Here is a 16212-nt window from a genome sequence, read left to right on the forward strand (position 1 = left end):
ATTCTGGTTCTTTACATTCTAATTACCTACTTAGGTATTTACACTTCAGAAACAAATGTATGTTTCTGAAGTCTTACATAATTTTTTTTTAAGGGGAGATATTTGAACAACAAATATCCTTTTCATTTTCCATGTACAGATATAAAAAGATTTGAGTTTACACTCCTATCCCCCTGGGTCAGTAATGTAGAAATGGTTTCGCTGAATTTATTTCAGATGGATTTCTAAACATTCAGGGGGTTTCACAAATGGCATTTTGTTTTTGTTCAGAATCCATCTGTCAGTCACAACAATAATTTCTGTAGCTCCTCTCAGAATTCTTTATAATTCTTATGTACCCTTGAAAAGGATTACCAAACTAGTGAGAAGTGGACTATACAGGGAGGCCTCAGGGCGGAGCAGAAATTTGAAATCAAATCTTCTATTATTAAAACTTCATTATCTTCACAGTATTTCTCCCTCTGTCACACACATACCCTATAGCAAATCCTATGCATGTTTATTCTGAAGTTCAGTGGGCTTGTTATTCTATTTCAGCAAGAAAAACATAAAAGCAGAACTTATAACCTACTAATTTTTCTTTTTACAATGCTGTTCATAAAGACAGCAAAGAGTCATACCTTCTGGACAGAAAATATTCAAATAAAGGAAATAAGCAATACCTCTTAAAATCCTAATGCTACAAAGTATATTTCAGCAGGATTAGCAGTTTAAAAAATCTGCTCTGGGATCCCATCAATCCTCATGAAGTCAATATCAATTCCTTCCTCCTATCTTCACTCCTTCTTCTCCTCATATGATATTGACTCATCCCGTCAATACTCATGAACCAGAGGCCTTGATCTGTTGCTTGTCTGGAGGAATCTAGTCAGGTAAATGTAACAGGAACCCTCACTGCCCTGCACATTGTGATCTAGAATACTTCAGATTCAATATTCTAGAACACCACCTTATCTGATCAAAGAGAGAAAAGTAAGAGTGCCAATATTTTTAAAACACAGCCATAAATTCTTCAGTGGTTTTACTCAAAATATAAGTTCTAACTGATTGTTTTTAAAGTAAAAGCAGCATGAAGAACATACCTAGAAAAATTTACTATAGGCGCACTAAGTGTACTTAAAGAGTTTTAAAGTATGTTTAAACCACTGAAATGTCTGTGTCCACATTAGTCATTTTGCAAGGTTTCGGAATGCTTTTTGTTGTTTTTAAGCAGTGTGTTTCATCACCATAAATAATAAATATGAAATGTATATAAAAGCTACTAAAATTATTCTAAATCTAAATTAACTGTTGAATTGGCCATATGTGCTGGCATACTATACATAAGAGTAAATTAATTTCTCAATATATGGTTCAATTTATGTAAATCCCCTGTAGTCACTATTTTTCTTTTAAGTTTAGCACTTTCTTCTTTGACCTTCTTTAGTGACTGTTCCATTTCTGTGATGTTTTCTGCTAGTTGTATGGTGTCATCTGCATATCTGAGGTTGTTGATATTCCTTTCTCCTATCTTCACTCCTTCTTCTGTATCCAAGCCTGCTTCTCGTATGATATTTTCTGCATACAAGTTGAATAGATAGGGTGAAAGGATGCAGCCTTGCCTGACCCCTTTGCCAAATGGGAACTATTTTGTTTGTCCATGTTCTGTTCTTACAGTAGCCTCTTGTTCTAAGTACAGATTCTTTATCAGGACTAGGAGATGTAGTGGCACTCTCATTTCTTTAAGAATATGCCATAGCTTTTCATGATCTATGCAATCAAAGACCTTGCTATAGTCTATAAAGCACATACTAATTTTCTTCTGGAATTCTTTGTCTTGCTCCCTTATCCATTGTATATTTGCAATATGGTTCCTAGTCCTTTTGTAAACACTGCTTGGACATCTTGTTATTCTCTCCCAATATATGATTGGAGTCTATGCTGCAGAATTTTGAGCATAATTTGGTCCTATAACTGCTGCAGTCTTTTGTGTCTCCTTTTTACCTGTTACTAAAGATCTCCCAGGAAGATCTGGAGCCCTCCATTTCCCGCCTGTCCTCCCAGCACATCCACCGTCATAGTGGATTGCTCATTCTGAGGTCAGAATAAGGGTGACAGATATGCTAGGTAGTTCAGTGAGATGCCCATGCAGACAGCCACAGATGCACCAGAGGGTCAGGTAAAGAGACAAGTCAGGGAAGCTGTGATGTAAGGATACTTCAGGTTGCTCCTAGACTATCCTGGTCAGTGCAGAAAAGGCCTATGTATGCTACTGCAAGTACAATGGAGTGACAGGATTAAAATGTACTTACTAAAAAAATAATGACCCTTGGATCCTACTGGTGTTCTCCAGTTGTACTGTATGCTACACTCACCAATACAACACAGACTGAACATGCTACATTGAGAAAATGTATTTACTGTACAAGGAAAATGACTAAGACAATGGGGGTATAATATTCCTCTCTGATGTACCAAAAGCATCTGAGGAACAAACCATTCTAGGGTTTAAATATTTTATTAATATAACTATAAGTACACCTTAATTAACAAATTCCCTGATGGAGGAGTATTCTCTCTCTCTCTCTCTTTAAATCCTTATGCATGCAGAGGCCCTTTTCCACCTCATTCTGCAGGGGGTTTTTTGCACAGCAATTCCCAAACTTTTGTCACTCAAATGTTTGGACTTTAGCTCCCAGAATTTATGACAGCTGGCAAGCCTGGCTGGGGCTTCTGGAAGTTAAAATCCTAAAACATCTGGACAACCAACATTTGGGTACTGGTGTAGCAGCATCTGCACTGGAAAGATGATGAAAGGCAGCTAGAGAAACACAGACTTTTGATATCAGGAATTGACAGTGTGTCTGCATCAATCAGTGCAACAAAGTAAGAGTTAGGAAAGAATAGGATTTTACTCTAGCCCATCCAATTGTAGTTTGGTGACCCTGCCTCCAACAGGAAAGGCAAACAGTAGCTGCCTTCAGAATCCCTTACTGAGTATAAATGCACAGGAAAACAGAGAGGAATGGGAGAAGTGGTACCCCAACAATGGAAAGTGCACAAACCTATAAATCAATTGCAAGAAAATAGAGGCTGAGAAATGTATAGGTCATCCTTGAATGCACTTTAGCTTATCTGATCTGCTTGTTTCATTTCACACATACATATGGTTAGTTTTGAATAAAATGTCAGCTGGAAAGTTTTCAATATTTTTATTCTCTGTGGTACAGAAACCTCACCCTATTCTTTCCAGGTTACTTCTACCTCTGTTAAAGAAATAATGCCCAGGAACACATCTACTTTGTTTAAGTGAGGCATACCTCTAGTGAAATCTCAGTTTTATCTCAACTATTCCAAGAGGAAATAAAGACACATTTCTATAAGAAAAAGACACTACAAATTAAATTAAAGGCATCCTGTAAAGCTTATTATTTAATTATTGTGAACTGAACTTACTAGTCAAAATCCAATTCCTGGTACCACATACAGGAAAGCCATCTACTCAACTGCTAAATGACAGTAAATACTTATGCAATTCCCAATGACTCAATGGATCTACTCTAGTTGGAACTAGCCGCTAGATTTATGCCAATTAGACAAATGACTTAATTTCGGAGCTGTACCAACTATGTCAAAAGCCAGAAAAAATATTTTTTTTCATCATTTCCCCCCCTCAAGTCTAATTTTGCGAAATGAGTTTCCTTCACTATATGTACAGGCTGATCTGCTTCTTTTAAAATTCTGAAGTAACATACAATAAATCAGGCCCTCTTTTATGGTCAAAGGACACAGTTGGGAAAATCAATTCCCATTATCATATTTTAATAATAAATCTGTTCTTAGGAAAAAGAAGCATGGCTTTGAGACAAACAGGCTAAGAATTTTAAAGAATGACTGTTGTAGTTTCCAAAAGAAGAAGACAGAAATACTATTTAACTGGCTTTTAAAAAGCAAAGCTTGAAGTCCACCTTTTGGATAAGCACCACTGGGTTTAAAAATCTCAAAGCTGTTACTTACAAATCAGACAGATGTGTGTCTTCAAATCATTTCCAATTTATGGCTACCCTAAGCCAACCTTAACATGTGATTTTCTTATTAAGGTTGGTTCAGAGGTGATTTGCCTTTGCCTTCCTCTGAGGCTGAGAAAATGTGACTTGCCCAAGGTTACCCAGTGGGTTTCCATGGCAGTGCTAGGATCTAAACCAAAGTCATAGTCCAATGAGTCAGGGGCTTTCCCAGCAGATAATGATCACCAATTAGCAGACATTAATCCTTTATTTCTAATTCAGGGTACTTAGGATTATACTTAAAAGTGGTAGTTTGCTGAAGTCAGGGGAAGTCCTTGAACTTGTTTCTGAAAGTGAATTAGCCCCTTAATACCATTTTCACTACTTAGGCGTCATTCGCTACCTCCTGCTACGTTTGTTTCTAATTAAGAAGAGTTGATGCCTGACATTAAAACAGCAGCATCAATTCCACAGTACAGCAGACAGATGAGTTCCGGAAATTCAGACTTTATCAAGTAATGGAATCATTTACAGCACTCTGACCTTCTGCTGGTTTTAGATGGGGGGTGGGGGGGGGGAGAGATACAAACACTGTCATCACCATCACCTAAGTTGTCAGGATTTGTTCTTATTTCCACTCATCTTAGAATTGAATAAAATGAGCTGCATGATGGATCACAGCAGTGAGATAAGTAGTAGTGCCATTATACATCCACAGATTGTTGAAATAAGACAGTGAAATTAAAACTAAAACCACCTAACAAATCTTATTCCAGGATTCCTAGAGTATGGATCTTCCCTCAAGGATTAAAATAGCCAGCAACAGTAAATGTTATTAGTTTTGATTGAAAACAATATTTTAAACATCAAATTACAACATCCAATGCTATGCAGATTTATCTGGGAGTGAGTCTCACCAAAGCAGCATTTACTTCTAGGGTGATTTGCATAGGGTTGGTTTTTTAAAAACTTACCTAAATGGAAAAGCTTATAACTGGGCCCATTAAAATTCAAACTAGCAGCTACTCTAGTCATGCATCAATGTACTTTACATTTTATATCAATTGCTCCAACACTGTTCTAGTCTGTAACTATAATTACTAAATTAAGTTCCAGCCTGCCCTCTAGTGTTATTTTCAAAAACACAGGATGCTTCCAAATGAATGATAGCAGCATCTTTTTCATTTTCTCAAAAGTGCTTTCAGCTGATTTTCAACAGAACTGTCCTCTAGATAAATGTGCCCAAGGTTAGCATCCACACAGTAAGCATTGGGGGGGGGGGGGGGGGTGCTAAAAAGTTCTCAGCCCAATCAAGAAGGGAACGACCTAGAGCCATGAAACGTATAGGCTATTCCACATATTCACCCCAAAGTGTGACACACTTGGCACATTGTTTTTCAAATTTCTTTAACATCCTTCCCCCCCCCCCCACCCCCAATTCTGATGTTAGATCACTGAAAAAGTGCTCTGGGGCTGCTATCACCTCTAAATAATTCGAAAATTTCCTTCCTTTCAAACTCTTTCTAAGGTCTGAAAACAGAAAATAGTCGGATGGAGCAAGATCTGATGAGTAGGGTGGATGGTCTATGCACTCAAACTGGAAATTCTTCAAAATATCCATCGTCTTTGCCAGCTCTGTGAGCAAGTGTATTGTCTTGCAAAAAGATAACAACTTTCCAGTTTCCTTTGCTCTTTTTATTTCAAAGTTTCCATTAACCAGCATGGCAACTTAGAGTAGTATTCTGCATTAACTGTTTGGCCTTTCTGAAGATCACCAGTCATCAAAATACCTTCCTTATCCCAAAACTGTGGCCATGACCTTTCCTACTGACCTTTGAGTCTTGAATTTCGTCAGCCCTAGAGCCCACATGCATGCGCCCCATTATTTCTTATGGGGTTCGAGCATAGGCAGATTTTCCTTTACACGAGGGGATCCGGAATGGATCCCCCGCGTAGGGAGAGGGACCTATGTACAATGTTGTCAGTAATGCTAAGAAGTAAGTAACAAACCAGAGAGACTTCTTGAAACATTCTAAACTACAGCTGAAATAAAAAAAATAAAAATAAATGAAAGATGTTTTTAAAAATCAGATAAACCAAAGGAAGTACAAATTTAAAACTAGGTAGATAATAGAATGTGTATTAAAATGAACAACAAAGAATACTAACTAAGAACATTGGAAGATGTTTTGTATGATGCTTTATTTATGTATTTTAAGATTTGTGTTTTATAAAAATAAAGAAAAAATAAAATTCCACACTTTCATTGACATGGTTCCATCAATAATCTGATTTTTTAAAATCTGAACTGCAATTCTGCAAACTAGCAATTTACCAACCCCAAAACATACCCGTTTATGCTAAAATGACAACATTACATTTGGATTTTGGTCCAGACCAAGAACTTTTCAGCATCCCCTCATATTAACAGAGTAAATGTAACCGCCACTGAGCTTTACTTCTGAGTAAAGTTATTTTGGACTGCACTGTTATCCAGTTAATTTTTTAAAAAAAATATATAGAGAGAGTAAGCTCCTGCTTATCTGATGGGTTAGGGACCAGAGCACTGTCAGAAAGTGGAATTGGTTGAAAAGTGGAACCCAGGTTTTATTCAGCTTATAAATGAACTTTGGTCACGGAAAACATAAGTAACAGCCATATACCACTTTTGAATGCATGGAAAAACTAAATAAACAACTCATACTGTATATACTCGAAAACAACAACAACTATGCCCCAAAATTGACCGTAAAATCCAGGGTCAACTTATATCTGGGTCAATACAGTTGCCATGGATTGAGATCGACTGGAGAGCAGTTAACAGCATTAACAACAATAAACACTAATACTGCTTAGAAAGCTCCTTAAAAAGCAGCCCTGATGCCCCACGCTATTTCTGAAAGAGCTACCAAGGCAAGAGTGTGTGCGTGTTCTCAATCCGATGTTAAAACTTTCGCTCCTCATCCTCCTCCAGATCCTCCTGACTACCAAACACCTCATTTCCCTTCACTTTCCAACCCAATGTTAAAACTTTTTCTTCCCATCCTCCTCCTCATCCAGACTTCCTCTGACCACCAAACAACCCCATTTCCCTCCACTTCCTTCCTTCTCAATCTGATATTAAAACCTTCTCCTCTACCCTTGACTTATCCATGGGTCATATCAAAATCCATGATTTTGGCCCTAAAACCTTCCCTCAACTTATACATGAAGTCGACTTGTACACAATTATATACAGTATATATACAGCGTGCCCACATGCATGAGCCCCATTATTTCCTATGGGGCTTGAGCATAGGCAGATTTTCCCTTATGCGGGGGATCCAAAACGGGTCCACTGTATTTTGATCTAGTTGTTGAGATCTCTTAAACTAGCTTTCCAGTGCAGATCAATAGAAGCTGTGGTTTATTCTCTCCTAATAAAGTAGACAGGGAATTCAGTCATGCAAAGAAAAATGGAATAAGAACAATGAAAGAGCATGGAGGAATACAGTTCATTCCAAGATCAGGACTGTTAGATCTGAATCAGTTCCAAGTTCACAGATTTCATGTGCAAGTGTTCAATGACTTGTTACTGTTAACAAAATCAATAACTTTGTGGTCAACCATCTAAAATTATCTGCAGATTTATCAGCCAAAGAACTGTGATCTCAATCAATAGTTGAGATATAAAAATGTCCTCCCATTATTTATCATTTTACACTTAAATGTTTCTCAAAAAGAGACATGCTTTTCTTCTGTAGCAATCATTTCTCCTTTGAAAACTGTGTTTCAAATTTGCCATATCAGTTTTATTATTCCTGTTTCAGGCTTTGGTACGAAAGATCAACTGAGTTCATAGGATATGACAGCTCAGTTATTTCAGAACTGTTGCATAATATTTTGCATATACTGAGATAATCCTGACCACTGTCTATACTGACTGTAGCTGATGGGAGATGCAGTCCAAAATATCTCAAGGCCACCGGGTTAGGAAGAGCTGATTCAGGGACTGCAATCTCTCCACCATTTCCACCCACCCAGTTTTGGTAATACATCTCACTCTTGGTCCAAAACACACTGCAGAAATAATCCAGTTTGAGATCACTTTAACTGCCCTGACTCAATACTCGGGAACTCTGGGTAGTTTTGTGAGACATTTAGCCTTCTCTGTCAGAGAGCTTTAGTGCCATGATAAACTAAAATTCCCAGGATTTCCTAGCACTGAGCCAGGGCAGTCAAAGCAGTCTGAAACTGGATGATTTCTGCAATATGTTTTGGGGACCCTTGTCAATGATATGCTTTCAAATTCACTCTGGGGAATGTGATGTGCATTCTGTAATTCAAGTCTGACCCTTTCTTCCCCCATTAAGAGCACCGATTTCTAAGGAATACCTCCATGTGTATAAAATAAAGTATCGGACATATCACTAAAAATGCTTATTTTGCTCCAGAACTAGAGAAGGTTACTTTGCTGGACTATAATTACCTGTGCTGTCCAGCCGGTATGGCCAGTCTAGTCCAGGCCCTAGGACACAGTCTAAAAAAGTAATTTTTCCAAGCCTGGCTTTGCTGTATGTAGAGATTCCTCAGTAAAGGAAAATGCAACTTAGCAAGCTGCTTGAAGCTTTAAAAACAAAGTAAATAACTGACAAGGTAACAATGAATAGTGTCCTGACCCTGTTTTAGAAATTGTCAGATCATTTTCGAAAGTGCCCAGAAATATTTTGGAATAGACTCCACTTCTGTAAGCAAAATTTTAACTGTGTCCCTAAAGAAGGTTCTTTTGATCCCAAGCTATACTAGAAATGTGCTTTGGTTACCTCTGCAAATTCTTGCTTACTTCTCCCTCTACAGCTATGTGTTTAAAGACTTTGATTATTCTTGCTGCATATCAAGAGCTTTCTGTGCATAGTTTGGTTCCCAATGAATATAATTGTAAGTAAATGATTGTGGCTATTGATTGCCCAATATGTGCATGCTCAAGACCCATGACCTTTGATGATCAGACACAGGGCAACAGGTACAATACTCTCTCCATATTCAGTCTACACAACTGTTACATTTGGGCTGAAGGTGCAGATACACAGAACAGGTTTTCTAGTATTGTTCCCCCTATGATGCTGGACCCACCATAAAAAGTCTAAGGCTCTTATAATGCAACCCTCTGCATGTCTACTCAGAAGTCAATTCCTTTGTTTTCAATAGGACTGGCTTCTAAGTATGTATCTATAGGTTTGTTGCTTCAATCTTTTAATACAGATATTCCTTGCGTTAACAACTCACCAAATTCAGGCACAGTGTGCACATTTTACAGAATGTTTTGCCTTCCTTCACTGTGAAGCAATCACAATACTGTATGCAAAGCACCACTGGGACAGCTAACTTTTATTGAAATTCCCAGATTAATGTCTGCTGGTTAGAGTCAACATTTTTATTTGATTGCAAAAGGAGACCTCTGACTCAAAAGCACCAAAATATGGAAGCGATGCCCTTACAGAATGGGAATTCTTAAAACTGTCTCCCTTGCTGGTTCACAGTCAAGCAACAAACATAAAGCCAGCAGACTGCAATACTGCTAACCACTACTAAGGGTAGAAGATCTGTCCTTAACCAATTAACTTCAGGAACTTTAAAAGTGTATATCAAATTGCTAAATATTAAGAATATTGTTGAGAACGATATCCAAATACTTCCAAAGACACTTGATGGAAAATTACAAAGAACACTAAAACATCATCCTTCCCTTCCCTTTCAACACATACTCAATAAGTAACTTATAAATTCACCTGAAAGAAGACTACTGAAACACTTCCAAAAAAACAAAAAACAAAAATCTAGAATTCAGAAGTAAGAGTCAATAGGGAGTAATATTAACATTGGTAGAGGAACGTACATATTGTTTGGAACAATTTACCGGAAAAGGTCCATCTTATTCCTTCCTTGGAAGCCTTCAAAAAGGCACTGAAGACGGATCTCTTCCAGCGGGCCTATCCAACTGATTTCCTCTAATCTGATTTGTACATCTGAATATATGACTCGATCCTTACGACTGAGCAACACTGTAACAACTTTCTCCTTTTCCCTTTTATTTTTATTTCTTTGATGTTTTTGAATTATGTATGTATTTTATGATGTTTTTACTGCTGTAATCCCACTTTGATCCGAAGGGAGAAGTGGGAAATATTATTATATTCATATGTCTATAGGCTAAGGAACACAAGTGAAGCACTGCTTTTGTAATGTCATCACATGGCATGCCGAGCCTTATAGTACTGGACGTAGCTGGAGAGGAGGAAAGCAGACACAGCAGGGTGCCAGGCGCCAGGCAAGTCTCTAGGGGTGAAATGGTAAGCAGGGATACTTGGTGTTATTTTATGCATTTATGACTTACTAAACTTTTTTAGCTTTCTTTTCATTTTCTAATCTAAATGTGGCATCTGCAATTTTCTGCTTGTTGTTGTCAATAATAAATAATAGTAAAATATTTATTTATATCCCACCTTTCCCTTTCGAGGATCTAGGCGGGTAACAACAGTCCAATTTAACATTTTAAAACAGTAGTAACATAATCCCAATCCCCTAGCCCTCCCTCCTTCTGCTAAAATGCAAACAAAACATCAAACTAAATAATAACAGTAGCAGTACTGTTGTTGTTGTTGGTTGTTGCTGTGGGCTTTCAAGTGGTTTCTGACTTATGGTTACCCTAAGGTGAAGCTATCATGGGGTTTTCTTGGCAAGTTTCTACAGAGGGGGTTTGCCATTGTCATCCTCTGAGGCTAAGAGAGTCTGACTTGCCCAAAGTCACCCAGCGGGTTTCAAGGGCAAGTCAGGATTCGAACCCTGGTCTCCAGATTCGTATTCCAGTGCTCAAACCATTACGCCATACTGGCTCCCTGTGATTTTCTGAAATACACTGCAAATCTCCCCCCCCCCCCCCGCACCATGATTTATGGGATAAAATAAGCACATGCCACCAAAAAAGAAAGAAAGAAAGAAAGAAAGAAAGAAGAGAGAGAGAGACAGACAGACAGACAGACAGACAGACTAATCCTTCTCCCATGGAGATACTTTGGAAAGAAAAGGAAAAATGGAAGAAAGAAAAGAATGAAGCAAAGCTAACAAGGGTACTCAGGCGGAAGGATTGGAATTGCAAAATCGTGTGTGTGTGTGTGTGTATACAAATACATGTGTGTGTTTGTGTTCAACTGCTGTAATATATACTTAAGTGTCAACTGATATGTCAAGACAAAAAAATTACCATCCACAATGCATATTCAACCATCACCCAGGCTCTGTAAAAGCTCTTCAACTGGATTTGCGTAAACAATCACACTCAGGAGAATTTATCAGTTGGGATGTTATATTTAGTGGAGAGTTTTATATGTTCTGGACAGCTAGTACAAAGACACAAGACAGTTTTTAACCAGGCACATCTAGTACAGAGATGCATTAGTTCTCCCAGCCAAGATGCTAAAGAAAGGGAAGTTATGCAGTCCAAACTGCCTGACTGAATTGAGATTCCCAAGAAAGCAATGGTATCAGGCTTAACCAGCATAATTCCTTTCTGTGTGGGCAGAAATCGGCATGTTCTTCAGTTCTCCAGAACAGAAGGGAAGAAAGGCCCTCTAGTGGCCAAAGAAACTATTGCTGCCCATTTAGTTTCCCTTCTGATTTTGTGAAATTTCATAAAGTAGGGACTGTGACAGCTGACATCCTAACACATAACATAGTCTCAAAGATACCACAATGCTGTGGTTTTATCTTCAGGTTAATACAGCTACCTTTCTTATATATGTTCTGCCTACAGAACATAAATGTAGTGACACCTATCTAGTAATTCTGAATATAGATGTTATTTTATTTTCATTACATTCTGTGCATTAGAAGTTAATAAATGTGACTTGTTTATGTGCCTCAATGAAGAGCAGTAGGGTATCATAGCCATTTGAGATTACTGTATGTTTAAAAAGATGAACAGTTCCAAAAACAGGTGCTGGGAACAGAGGTTTTTTTTGTTTTTTTTTTTTTGCAAGGTCCCACCCATCATCATATTTGACTCTATTCAACAAGACTGCCAACCTTCTGTGTACCGCTGAGGATGAATGGAGAGACAGTGGGATGAGATGGGACAGAGGAGTGTGCTTCTGTAAACTAATCCAATGTTTAGTAGCAAAATTTACAACTCTGTTGGGGGAGGATGTTAGTTCAAGCTATGAGTTTAACCTTTCCCGTTTTCAAAACATTCTGGGGGTGAAATGAAATACAGTTAACTCAGTTTTACTTATACATTCAAATTCAAATTAGTAGGCACAAATGTGGTAGTCTTACATCATGTAAAATTCACTTCCAAGGTTTGTGTAGATCCATTATTTTCATTTTAAAAAACCCCAACAGTCCATATTGTTATCCTACAGGTTCTTAGTACAGTATATTCATTTTAAAAGTGTTTGCGCAGAATGGTGATTTTCCACTTGTTTTACTATCTTCTACTTATTATTTCTGCATGTTTCTGGAGGTAGTCCTACAAGATCTGGGAAACCTAGAGTGGGAAAGGTTGCAGGGACACGTGATCAGTGTCAATACAACATGCCTCCATGAGAAGTTTTTGAATGAAACCTATCTAGTACCACTTTTTGTTGCGACTCCCTTGAGTTACATCAATTTTGAGAAGAAAGGGATAACATTCCTTGAAATTTTTTCAGCCAAGCTGGTCTGACACACGAGTTCTCGACTACAACAGGATTGCTACATTCATCCCTATATAACTGTATGGGTTAAGCCTAATTTGAAAACTGTGTAACAATTTTTATGGAAGAAATGGACTGACTGGGATTTATAGGCTACATCAACTGATAAGGCAAGATCAAGCCTTTCTCTTTTTTCAATACTGCAGTGGCTGGCATAGTATGGCAATATGAACAGGTTTGCTTACATGTAATTGTGGTCCTTAGAGTAGTCATTTGTGAACTCACAGAAATGAGTCATGCATTTGTGAAAAACCACAATCAGAACATTCCAAAGCTAAGTAACTGCAGCAAGAATCTAGCTGCACATCCTCAGTATTTACCCCCTGAGCATGCCTATTGTTATTGATGCCAGTGTCAGAGTACATGAAGAAAGTTGAAAATTCACCTGAAATGTTTCTATGACATCTGTATAGATGTGGGGAATATTCAATCTCTCACTACTGAGCAGAAGCAACTTGATGCCAAGGGGAAATATTCTATATACAAATTTGGTAATTTCTTGCTGTCCAGGATATGTAGCAACAGTAATCAAAAGAAACAATATAAATGTCATTAAGTTTAATTGGAGGATTTGCCTATTAAACCTGATCTTGAAGTATGATAGAAATTCAGTTGTTACCAAGTTTGAGACTGGTGCTAGGGACTTAGGGTCCGAACAGACAGGACACATGCATCTTAAGAGGCCAGAAGTGTCGCCAAAGCTGCATTCTAATCCTTAGAACTAGAGCATGGCTTTGGCATGGCCTCCGGCCTCTTAGGATACATGCGTCATTTAAACAGCATACCTCCAAAGTGACCAAAGCAGCTTTATTTTGGCCTGTCTGTTCGGGCCCTTTGTCGTTCTAACCCGAAGCAAAGTAGTAAGTAGACTATTCTTGTTAGAAGAATGCTTATTCAACTTCTCAAGGTATTCATCTGGAACTGATGGTGGTGTTTAATGCCCTGAAGATGAATGGAGAATGTTATCAGGTCTCTGACCACAGAGATGCTGTTGAAACCAAAGACACAGCCAGTGGTACAGGTCCAGTTGATAAGGTGGAATTAGATATTGTCCCTCAAATGGTGCAAGCCATCAGGATCAATACTGAATCTGCCAGTGGCTCCAACACTGTATCATTAGAAGATGATGCAGATGATTATCTTTTATTAATTCTAAGGCTAGTAGTATTCAAGGAATGGTTCCTTGTTACTAAATCTATAGAATTCAGTGTCTCTTCAAAAATGGCCATGTCATTTTAATTTAATTTAAGGCTTTGCTTAGTAAAACCTACACAATCATACAGAAGGGTCACGCAGACTGGCAACTTGGAGTGGCCTTTGGCTGCTCCAGCACCAGTTGGACCTGGATCTGCATGGGACTGTGGTGACCGGGCGCTGCGGTCCTGAAGCCGGCAGCCCTGAATATACCACCAGCAAGGAGCGGCTTTTTGCTGCTTCTTTTTCATCTGGCTTTTCCCAGACTCATGTATGCTCTTCATGCAGCTTGTCCATCATGTGCACTCCCAGCCCATCTGTTTTGGGCCAGAATCATACTTTATGTTCCTCTCCCAGATAGAACAAGCAGTTGGAATGCCTAAGTGGGGGAACAGTTTTATTCCCAAGGAGCTACAAAGTTTGAATAATGGTGTAAATGCCATACGTACTCCTTCAGCGTGAAGCCATCAACACACATCAAATTCTACAATATTCAAAGACTGGTGAAAAACTATAACAACTGTTATAGTTAAATACTATCTTTGGAGCTATATATAGTCAGCTGTTTGTATCTGCAGGGGTTCCGTTTCGGACCTCCCAGAAAATGCCAAAAACCACAGGACCTCAAGTTCCATTGGTTTTCATGGTGGCACGCTGTGTGCATGGCTGAGCTGGTGTGGTCATGTGCATGCACTGCCATTCAGGAGAATGGGGCAAATCCATCCAATGCACAGATGGCAGCTGGGTGGCCTGACTGTACAGCAAATATTACAATCATTCAGCTCTGAGAACTTAAGTATGCAGAATGTTCTTTTTTATGCTGCACAAACAGCAGGAAAAAAACAAAAACAAAGGGAAGATAGCTTGGTAGGAACTGCAAGGGTATGGGTGCAGGATTCCCACAAAAATCACACAGCTCTGCAATGTTCCAATCATGGCTCTGCTCTACACTTCTCTGTGTGTATTTTGCACAGGGAAAAAGACTGGGAGAATTCTGAACTGGGAAAGAAGAGAGGGAAGTTGAAACATATTAATCTACTGTTAATTGAGAAAGCAAACTGAAACATGTCCCTTCAGGCTACCTTTTGACTTATGGTAACCTCATGGATTTCATAGGGTTTTCTTAGGTAAGGAATGTGCTGAGGTGATCTGCCATTGCCGTCCTATGTATAAAGCACAAAACACTTGATATTCCCTGCCAATCCCCCTTCCAAATACTAACCTGGCACGATGGGCTTAGTTTCTGAGATCAAATGGGATCTGATGCTTTCAATGTAGTTAGACCTCTTCCAAGCTGTAGGACTGTTTATTGCTTCTAATTGCTTGAATCTCCCTGGATGGAGAGTGGATGTGTAGTGGTGATTTACTCAAGTGTTGCATTGCATTTTTTAATGTTATATCCTCAAAGAAATGTTTTCTGCCTCTACACCACAACAACACATGTTGGCTAGACATTTTACTATTGCATTTACATAAGAATTTCACTGAATCATGTGTCAAAAACCTAGCTTTGAATTAATTATCTAGGGAACCATTCCAAGGCTAAGAATCAATTCACCCAAACTACGAGAGATTGTGCTGATTAGTGCTAGACTGACTTGCAAGACAATAGAATTAATTTTCCACTGGAAAACTTTTCAAGTTTTATTGTTCTCTATACCTTCAAATGCAGCATAAGCCTAAAAGTTTCCCACATATTCTAATATATTTTCATTCATGTGTGCCAATAATGGCTTCTTCTAGAGATAAGGCCTTAATGTTTTCTTTGTACTTTTCTTTAAAATGAGGTACAGGTGAAGAAAAAATAAATAAACATGCCTAGCAAATGAAAGGACATTTTTGCTTCTCAATTACAAGTTGCTGACTGAAAGAATTTATTCCAAAGTTAAAGTATACTCTCATAGTAACTGTTTAATTTCAAGAGAGAGAGATCTCAAGACATGATCCCAGGATAAGACAAAATACAAAATTAGGACTACTTGGTTTTGTCTTTGATGACCAATTCACTTTGCCCTCTGCCCACTTAACAGTGGCCCTGAGCCGCTACTGCTTTATGCAGATCAACCAATGGAAAATCGCCTAGTTCAATATCTGGAATTTATTTAGCCTATTCAGCAAAATTGAAGTCTCAGGGCTCAATAACACATATCAAAAAGAAAGAAGGGAAGAAACCAGTGCTGATGATCTAATACAGATAACCTTTCACTGGGGCATATGATGTGGAAATGTCGAGTAGTGATTGCTATCTCACTGTATATGAAGTTTATATTAGAAAAATCTTTGATATTTATATGTGTAGATGT

General features: G+C 38.3%; 1 protein-coding gene across 13 annotated transcripts in view; it reads right to left on the reverse strand.

Moving 5' to 3' along the window:
• BBX (BBX high mobility group box domain containing) overlaps window positions 1-16212 on the reverse strand; it is a 181358-nt gene that overhangs the window by 107443 nt on the left and 57703 nt on the right. The window contains exon 4 of one of the 13 annotated variants that reach the window (XM_089512346.1): window positions 15132-15242. The exons of the other annotated variants lie outside the window; for them this stretch is intronic. The gene's annotated coding sequence lies outside the window, so the exon portion shown is untranslated. The remainder of the gene's footprint in view (window positions 1-15131; window positions 15243-16212) is intronic. 13 annotated transcript variants of the gene reach the window in all.

The sequence above is a fragment of the Sceloporus occidentalis genome, unplaced genomic scaffold, assembly GCF_023333645.1.
Source record: "Sceloporus occidentalis isolate IW3139 unplaced genomic scaffold, rSceOcc1.0.p SCAF_2, whole genome shotgun sequence".
Classification (NCBI taxonomy): Eukaryota; Metazoa; Chordata; class Lepidosauria; order Squamata; family Phrynosomatidae; genus Sceloporus; species Sceloporus occidentalis.